Consider the following 10,044-nt stretch of genomic DNA (forward strand, 5'->3'; position numbering starts at 1 on the left):
ACATTTTTACTCATCCATTCCAGTTTGTACAATCAGCATGACATTGTTTTTGTTAAACCCTTGATAGTCAACATCCTCAGTGCTTTACTCAGACTAAAAATCACATGCACAGCAATGCTTTACAACAACCGTGTTTGGTCTGCATCCACAATTTAAACCATTATGATTCAGCACTGCTCAGAACCAAGTTAATATACAAATAAACCTACTCAAGATTTATGTGGGTGAATTTCTGAATGCTACTCACCCATTTCCAGCAACAACAAAGCATTTGAAATTGCAATTAACTATTAATCATCAAGCTCACAGATTGTTTCTGAACAAAATAAGAATGAAGTCCCTTTAGAACGTGCCAGCATTGAGTCTTACCTGAAAAGGAAAAAAAGAAAAAAAACTAAAGAGACACATTAATGGAAATATACATTCGCAATACACACTGAATACTCGCCTCGGAGGCGGTGTCTCTTGATGCAGCTCTTAACATCCAGGTCACACACACATTTAAACTGTACATGCAGACAAAAACTCACCTGCAGCTTTCTAGACACCCTCAGACCTTGATTAGCTGGTTCAGGTGTGTTTGATTAGGGTTGGATCTGAACTCTGCAGGACTGTGGCTCTCCAGGACTAAATTTTGGCCACCCCTGGATTAGATGTTTCAGTACCGTTAAAATCATAACTATACAAGCAAGGTAAATAATTACAAGAATAAAGTACAAGTTAAAAAAAACAACATTAAAAATATTCTCATTCACAATGATTTCAATCTCCAGCAGGTTACTCATTCTCCAACCTCCATCTTACATTGATCCTGTGAAATTTCAGTTTGTGAGCATTTATACTCATGGACACAACCATTGACGGGGATGCAAGCGACAAGGAATTACATTCATCAAACCAAATCTCAAGATTATAAACTTTGTACATGCATTAATCCACAAATTATTACTTAACAGCCATTTATGCATAGTTCCACTAATTAAATTTGAAAACAACAAAAATCCACTTAATCCTCTAGTTTGGTTTCTCCCACATCCCATGATGCACCACAGCACAGATATAAATGCCCATGTAGTGATAGGCAAATTCACGTTGATAATACAAATGATGCATTAGGACTTGCGTTTACGAACCTAATAAACTCTTTTGGCGTCAAGCAAAACGTCACCGGGCCCAATAATCTTTTTAATCATACGCTAGATTTAATTATATCGCATGGAATTGATCTTACTGATATAGATATCGTACCTCAAAGCGATGATGTTACTGACCATTTCCTTGTATCGTGCATGCTGCGTATTACTGATATTAACTATATGGCTCCACGTTATCGTCCGGGCAGGACTATTGTTCCTGCCACCGAAGACAGATTCACAAATAACCTGCCTGATTTATCTCAACTGCGCCGTGTACCCATAATTACACATGAACTAGACGAAATGACTAGCAACATGGGCAGTATCTTCTCTAATACATTAGAAGCGGTTTCCCCCATCAAATTGAAAAAGGTTGGAGAAAAATGTACTGCACCATGGTACAACAGTAATACCCATTCTCTCAAGAAAAATACTCGTAGTCTTGAGTGCAAATGGAGAAAAACTAACTTGGAAGTTTTTAGAATTGCGTGGAAAAACAGTATGTCCAGCTATAGCCAGGCTCTAAAAGCTGCCAGGGCCGAGCATATCCACGAACTCATAGAAAATAACCAAAACAATCCAAGGTTTTTATTTAACACAGTGGCTAGATTAACAAATAACCAGACGCCAGCCCATCTAAATATTCCCACAGTTTAATAGTAATGACTTTATGAATTTCTTCACTGATAAAATAGATCACATCAGAATTACAATAGCAAATGTAGATTCTACAGCGTATAATACTTCAGCTTCATTAATCGCACCAAAAGATAAACTGCAGTGCTTTACAACTATAGGACAGGAAGAGCTAAATAAACTTATCACTGCATCTAAACCAACAACATGCCTGTTAGATCCTGTACCCACTAAAATTCCTGAAAGAGCTGTTACCTGTAGCAGAAAAAACGCTTCTCAATATTATTAACACGTCGTTGTCTTTAGGTCACGTCCTAACACCATTCAAGCTGGCGGTTATTAAGCCTCTTAAGAAACCACAACTAGATCCTAGTGAACTGGCAAATTACAGACCCATCTCAAATCTTCCTTTTAATGTCTAAAATTTTAGAAAGTCGTGTCTGCTCAATCTCTATGAAGAATTTAATTTGTGTCAGACCAAGGCTGTATCTCATTGCTAGTTTTACTTCATCTTAGTGCTGCGTTCAACACTATAGATCATAACATACTCCTAGATCGATTACAAAACTATACAGGCATTCAAGGGCAGGCTTTAAGATGGTGTAGATCCTACCGGTCCGATCGCTACCACCTTGTTCATTTAAATGGGGAGTCATCTCAATTATCTCCAGTAAAATATGGAGTGCCACAAGGATCTGTCCTAGGTCCTCTGCTATTTTCGATATACATGTTGCCCCTTGGTAATATTATTAGAGCCATATATATATATATATGTATCTTAACAAGACCAGATGAAACTTCTAAATTATCTAAGCTAACAGAGTGTTAATTTAAAAGATTGGATGACCAATAATTTTCTCCTATTAAATTAGAATAAGACAGCGATATTACTTATTGGACCAAAAGACAGTACACAGAATCTCGTGGATTACAATTTGCAACTAGATGGATGTACGGTTACGTCCTCTACAGTCAAAAATCTGGGTGTTATATTAGATAGCAACTTGTCTTTTGAAAATCATATTTCCCATGTTACAAAAACGGCATTCTTCCCAATTTGCAACATTGCCAAGTTACGAAACATGTTCCCCGTTTCTGATGCAGAAAAGCTAGTCCATGCATTCATGACCTCTAGACTGGACTATTGTAATGCACTGCTAGCTGGTTGTCCTGCATCTTCAATAAACAAGATACAGGTAGTCCAAAATGCAGCGGCTAGAGTCCTTACCAGGTCAAGAAAATATTACCCCAATTTTATGGTCTCTGCACTGGCTACCTATTAAGTTCTGTATCAGTTATAAAATATTATTACTTGCCTATAAGGCCCTTAATGGGTTAGCTCCTGCATACCTAACTAGTCTTCTACCATGCTACAATCCATCACGTTCCCTAAGGTCGCAAAACTCTGGACTTTTGGTAGTACCTGGGATAGCAAAGTCCACTAAAGGAGGTAGAGCTTTTTCACATTTGGCTCCCAAACTCTGGAATAGCTTCCTGATAATGTTCGGGGTTCAGACACACGCTCTCGGTTTAAATCTAGATTAAAGACACATCTCTTTGGCAAAGCATTCAAATAATGCATCTCATAATCTTGTACTGCAGTTATATCTGATCAAATGCACATTATTATTCTTTAGTTTGGGTTAAACAAATCAATTTTGCTTGGTTGGAACAGAAGCGACGCTAATTAGGTCTCCGTTTCGCTGTTTCTGCTGGGATTGACATCGCATGGTAACTAGGATTTACACAAGCTTCAGTCTGGATCCAGAGCACCTGAGAAGAGAGGATGCCAACCCTGAAACAACATACAGAACTACCACATTTTGCTATAAGTTTGATTGCATCATATGATAATTGCGGTTAGTGTTCATCGTCTGTTTATTACGTCTTTAATTGATTTTTCTGTACATTTCTGCCATATGTACATTAACTGACAGTCACCACTGATACGCTACCACTAAATATTGTAGAAACTTAATTTGCTGTAAAGTTGCTTTGCAATGATTTGTATCGTGAAAAGCGTTGTACAAATAAACTTGACTTGATTAACCACATGTAAAGTGCCTAAGCATGCACATCACTAAATGAACCTCTGCTGCATAACTTAATATCTTTAAGTTCGGGACGCCCCTATATCAGAGCTAAAACAGCACTGATCTGCACCTGCAGGTGACTGACTCTGACCTGTGTTCTGTTCTACCCCAGATAGCATTCAGTTTCTGCGGTGTTCACATTGCACGATGGAAAGACGACAGGAGGTTTCACACTGCATGACTTCACAATAGGAAGAATCGCCGACAGCTCTGTCTGGTGCAGGGTTGCCAGGTTTGCACTACAAAATCCACCCAATTACTACACAACTAGCCTGAAAAAACCCCAATTGCTTTCGAGGGGGTCCCCTAGTAAAAATCGCATTCGGGGGGTAAAATAAATTTTTTTGGCGGGGTTCTCCAGGTACAATTCACATTCCAGGGCCTAAATACCACATTATTCAACCTGCTGACATAAAAAACAACCGGCTGCAATTGCGGATTTGGCAACACTGGTCCGCAAACTACGTTTCATATAACTCCTCCCCGAACTTCCCACTGCCCTGTATCTTGGTCTCTCATTAGCTGTAGGTCATCGCCGATGTGTTTTTCAGTCAGAACTCATTTCACACAGCATGATTGAATTGCCGGCTGCTCCAAATATTTAGCATGCCAAATATTTCACGGGCGTCGGTGACGTATCGGCGATTCCCTCAGATCGCATCTTTGATCATTCACACAGCGCAATTGTCACTCACATGAACGAGCACAGATTTTCCACCGATTTCGGGCATTTGTCGACGATTTTGCAAAACCTGTCGGTTAGTGAAAAATTGGGCTAAAATCGTGCAGTGTCAACTCGGCATTAGTTCAGTTCATGGATCTCTCTCCTAACGAGCGGATGATCTGAATCAGGACTGGAATTGAGAACCAGTGTTCTGTTGGTTAGATGTTTCAGTAGCGTTAAAAACATAAATATACAGGCGTGGTAATTTCATTAAAAAAAATAAAGAACATTAGAAAAATAAATAACAGTTTTACAAAACTCAATATTTTCAATCTTCAACAGATTATTCTCTCACCAACTTCCATCTCAGCCTGAAAAACCTGTTTAAGCGCAGCTGGTGGCCATTTATACTCATGGGCACAACCATTATAAGATTATAAGTGGTACAAGCAACCGGGAATCAAATTCACCAAACAAACAAATGATTATAAAGATTATAAACTTTTTGTACATGTTCTAATACACAAATTACTGTTATTTATCAGTCGTGTATAGATATTTCACCATTGTACAGCCATTCAACTTTAAAATAAAAACATTTCCCTTCATTTGGTCTCTCCCATCTCTCATGAGGCACCACAGCACACATATAAAAGTTGATTAGAGGAGTTTCTCTGGTCTCCCTATCTCCAACACATTGCTTGTAATGTTCCACAATTGTGAGTCACTTTATATAAAATCATCTGCTACATAATTAGTGCATTTAGTGCAGAATAAAACATTCCCCATGTTTTTCCAAATCTGTATGACTTGAGTGTGGGAGAAACATAACATTCTCACGCTTATATTTTTAGCGCACCAGGCTACTGCTCACACGTCGTGGGTCTAATCTACGCCTTGGACCTGGCACGAGCCAGAGATGCTCAGCTGAGCCATACATCATCAAAAACACAAACAAAGTCCTCCTGCACGCGTCTACCACAGCAGCGGCACAAAATAAGGGCAGTGCCAGTATCATCTGTAGTTGTCACTACAGCCAATGAAAACCGTATGCAGCGACCAATCAACTGTCGGTATGCAGGAAGCAGGTAAGTTGAAAATTATGTTTACATACAGACGCAGACACTTTTGTCCAAAGTGACAAACAAGTAAAAACAATGCAATAGTTAAAATTAACAGTGAACAGTTTTAAAATGTTGGCAAGACTACATTAAGGAGAATAGAAATAAACAATAATGTCAATTCAATCAATAGCCTAATGAAAATAAAACAATACTATAATATACAAACCATAACATTAGAGAGGCAGGTTTCCATGTACAGCAAAGTTTTGTCATATAAAACCCCTAGCTTTGTATTGATAGGGTATTCTTTTTCAGGACCTTCTCAGGTACAGAGCAGAAAATTGCTTTATTAAAAAGACAGACAGGAGCACCCAGCAGCTACTTGGTAAACAGACCCCCTGTTGACATAACTGTAGGAGGAGAGAGATACCCACTAGGAAGTGGTTTGAGCCATCAGGTAAATGAATGAGATGAAGCAGTATTAAAGTAGATATTCTTTATTGTGTATTTTATATGAAATTCACTCAACTTGTATGTACAGGCCAGTGCACCACGTCAGCGTGATCTTCCTTGACCACTCAGCTCTTCTATACACAGACAACCTTAATCTTTGATGATATGTGGCTGGAAGTTAGACAGCATGCTGACTACATACCATATTTGATTTATGTTCACAAGCCGGGAAATCGGGATTTGGCCTGACACAATTCTAAACTTCTTTATCTTTACAATAGTTTTCAACATGAACCCTGTGCTTAGCTATTCTTTTGGTCATTTCAACATCTGCATGTGGCATCTGTCTGTTTGCTCTTGCAAAAGGTGGAATGTTAAGTTGCAAACCAATCTCCTCAACTTCCTTCTCTATTAGAAAGCCTTTATCAACCATCAAGCCATCTCCTACATTGAGACAGCCACACTGAATCTACCCCTTCAAAATGTCAAGGATGCTGCACTCATTGAAAATCTCTTTGTCAGAAATTGCTCCGGTGAAGAGGGCAGACACATAAATAACTGCACCTCGTGGATGTTAAATCTGAAGGCTAGGTCTTTCTGGTCCAAATTTTGTTTTAATTTCATTAAGGTCAGTAACAATTGAGTACGCAGTGAAAGTTGTTTGATCTCATTATTGACACGTTTGTATGAGAGAGGAATGTGTGTTTGTGGTGCACTTGGATCAGTTGGAATGTTAAAAAATTGACACAAGCAGTGTAATTGCTCATAAGAAAACCCTGTGCAGTAGTGGAAATAATCAGGTACATGGCTTTGGTTTAAAATCTTAGGGTTTAAAGCATCTGAGGTGTGTGCATACTGAAGTTCCTTTTGAAGATGATGGAGTTGGCCATCCTTTGACTTGAGTAAAACTTCAGATTTATGACGTCCTGCTTGTGATTGGCTAATGCGTCCTGCAGAGTTCTCAGCTCCTCTCCATGGTCGCCCATATCATGTTCTTCTGTAAATGGATAAAAAGAGAAAGGAAACTTGGAATGTTACTAATATATGTTATTTTCTTCTGTTTTACAGCTTCCTCTCCTTGACTCTGCAGGACCATCATCTGCGAACCAGCCGTCAAACGACTTCCCGGATTTCCCTCTGCCAACACAGTTGTCAAATTTCTGTGCAGTGCTGCATGAAATAAAACGTGCAATCAGTAACTAAAAACAGATACAAATAGCGGTTTAAACTTACCATAGGTAGAGTCACTCTGTTGTGATGTACTGTGAAATGTGTCCTCAGTGGAGTTTGAGGTGCTGGCTTCCTGTCACACATGATTCAGTAAACAATCAGTTTAACAATTGTTTAGTTGTCTTCATGAAGTCATTAAAGTTTAACAAACCCTTCTAATAACTTAACTTAAATTTTATTACACTGTGGTTTTGATCCTGTATTGGTTTCTTACCAGAAACAAATAAAATGAACTTTGTATAAAGCATGAGAGCATGCTGTGTTCTGTAATAAATCTCGCTGCCCAAATAAAGTCTACACGGTAGTAAACAGGTATGACAGCACATAAATGACTACTGTTAATGAACTGATTAAGTTTGCATACCAACCTTTTCCTTGGAGATCTCCGGCAAGCCCGTTGAGGTTCCCTCCTTAGAACTAACCCCGGGAGAGCCGCGATCAGATTGGGGTACTCAGGGGTAGGCCGTCGATTAACAAAATGCTGAAATATATTTTAAAGTATGTCAGTCAGCCTCCGTCTTGCCTTTAATCATCTTATTTTACGTTCAAATATACAGTGGGTACACAAAGAACCGTCACCCCCTTAAATTTTTCACTAAGTGACTGTGGAGAATAGCTTCTTCTTAGTAACAAAAGGGGTAAATATGCTTAGGAGAGAGGTGAGTGTAACCAAACTCGGGGAAAAAAAACATGTAACCTAATTTTTATGTATTTGTTCACATAAATATATGTGTGTTCAGACTTCTGACCTGCAGCTAATAAACATTCATGCATACAAAACCTTGCATGGTCTCATTCTTGAGTCCGTGATGGTGATAGGCTTGAAAAGACACTTTAAGTCAGACATAATTAAAAATGTAACCTAAATGGTGCATTCCTGAGACCTACTGGATTGAAGTGTGGAGTGCAAAATTGTTGGGAAGGTGGGATCGTCAGTAGTTTCTTGTTGCCCAAACAGTAAAACATGGTGATAGGGAAGCCATAGTCATGGGTTCAAATCCCAGGGAAACATGAACTGATAAAAATATATACCTTAAAGGGATAGTTAACCCAAAAATTAAAATTGCCCCATGATTTCCTCACCCTCAAGCCATTCTAGGTGTATATGACTTTCTACCTTGAGACGAATAGAAGCTATATTTAGAAATGTCCTGGCTCTTCCCAGCTTTATAATGGCAGTGAATGGGGGGTGAGATTCATCCATCCAAAGTAAAAATGTCCCGGATCTTACACTACGCCTACGTCATCCAGCTGGAATGCCACTCTCTCGTGAACGCATATACAACAAATAGCGGAAGCTAGAGATTATGGTTTATAAAGTTTTAATTATGGTTATTTTTCTTACAAAAATGCGTCAGTTCACTTCAGGACCTTAATTAACCTCCCAGACCTGTGTGGAGCACTTTTTTATGATGGGCAGAGTTTATTGGACTTGTATTTGACTATTGAATCTCAACCCCCATTCACTCCAATTATAAAGCTTGGAAGAGCCAGGACATTTTTTTATATAACTCTGTATTTGTCTGAAAGAAGAAAGTCATATACACCTAGGGTGGCTTGAGGGTGAGTAAAACATGAGGTAGTTTTTATTTTTGGGTGAACTATCCCTTTAAATTTAAAAGTAATTTCCCAGCATCTGGCAAAATAATAAATTGAATGTTGTTACCAGTATTAATCCTATTAAGTCTGTTTTGTTATATTAATTATAACTAATTATGATTAATTATTCATATTTCCCATGAGCTGATTCGCTACAACCTCATGAAATCACACTGAGAATCACATCATCCAGGGTATATCTGTATCGATGTGAAGTGTACTGAGTTGATTTGCATGGCAATTTATACATACAATTTATAAATTAATAACAAATTCATATTTGAATGAATTTCTATTACCTACTATTATGCATTTAACAAATACCTTTTATCTGCAAGCTTATGTTTTCTGAAAGTATCTTCATAAAGTATTGTTTATTCAGAACCACAGTTTAATCATCATTGTTGAATCGTAATGCTGAGTTGGATTCACATTTAGGAATGAAACATGATTCCAGTAACGGTCACTGACCTCTAGTGGTGAGAAGGCAGTTCTACCAGGATGGACTTACAATAATTGGCACATTTGCGTCAGACATCAAAAACTGCTCCACTCTGAGACACTTTCAGAAGTATGTGCAGAAGCCCCGTCCTGTTCGGCGGTTGGATGGTTGAGACTGTAAAGACTCGCTATGATGGCTGGAAAATCACACTAAAGCTCCTCAGAGAAAACAAAGCGAAACGCACATCTCAAGTGTTCCCTTCGCCATCACTAATTCAGATGCTGCAGGAGACAAATGGCCACAATCTATTTTTATTAACATTAACCTCACAAAATGACACAAATACAGTCCATCCGATGTTCTTACAGACATTTATTCACCCAAACGCATTTATACTTTACAGATAGCATTGGTATAAAACAAATAAGCGGATTACATGTGTTTTAAAGTTGATCTAACAATTTAATGTTCTCTTACTGCTTTATTTCGTCTTCACGAGTCTCCCCGCCGGTCTGCCAGCACACTGCGGGAGGAAAATACTGGTTAGCACAGCTTTACTAGGAAAGTGAGCAAGTAACATTAAAATAATTCATACAAGAAGATGAAGAAAAGTGTATAGATGTGTTTTAATGTACCTCTATGACTCTCATCTCCCCGCTGGTCTGCCTCTGCAAGCGGCGCTGCGGCCGGAGGAAAAGACCGGTTAATACAGCTCCACTCGGGAAAC

General features: G+C 38.6%; 1 long non-coding RNA gene across 2 annotated transcripts; it reads right to left on the reverse strand.

The window, feature by feature from the left end:
- Positions 1-6,721: 6,721 nt before the first annotated feature.
- LOC107571571 (uncharacterized) lies at positions 6,722-7,817 on the reverse strand. Of its 2 annotated transcripts, none has more exons than XR_001607201.1 (3): positions 7,645-7,817; positions 7,280-7,349; positions 6,722-7,043 (listed from the first exon to the last, which is right to left on the reverse strand). It is a non-coding gene; the product is annotated as an uncharacterized lncRNA (long non-coding RNA). The 2 variants fall into 2 exon arrangements; XR_001607202.1 differs by having other exon boundaries at positions 7,641-7,664.
- Between the last annotated feature and the right edge of the window lie 2,227 nt (positions 7,818-10,044).

Source organism: Sinocyclocheilus grahami, unplaced genomic scaffold (genome assembly GCF_001515645.1).
Source record: "Sinocyclocheilus grahami isolate Dianchi unplaced genomic scaffold, SAMN03320097.WGS_v1.1 scaffold1614.1, whole genome shotgun sequence".
NCBI lineage: Eukaryota > Metazoa > Chordata > Actinopteri > Cypriniformes > Cyprinidae > Sinocyclocheilus > Sinocyclocheilus grahami.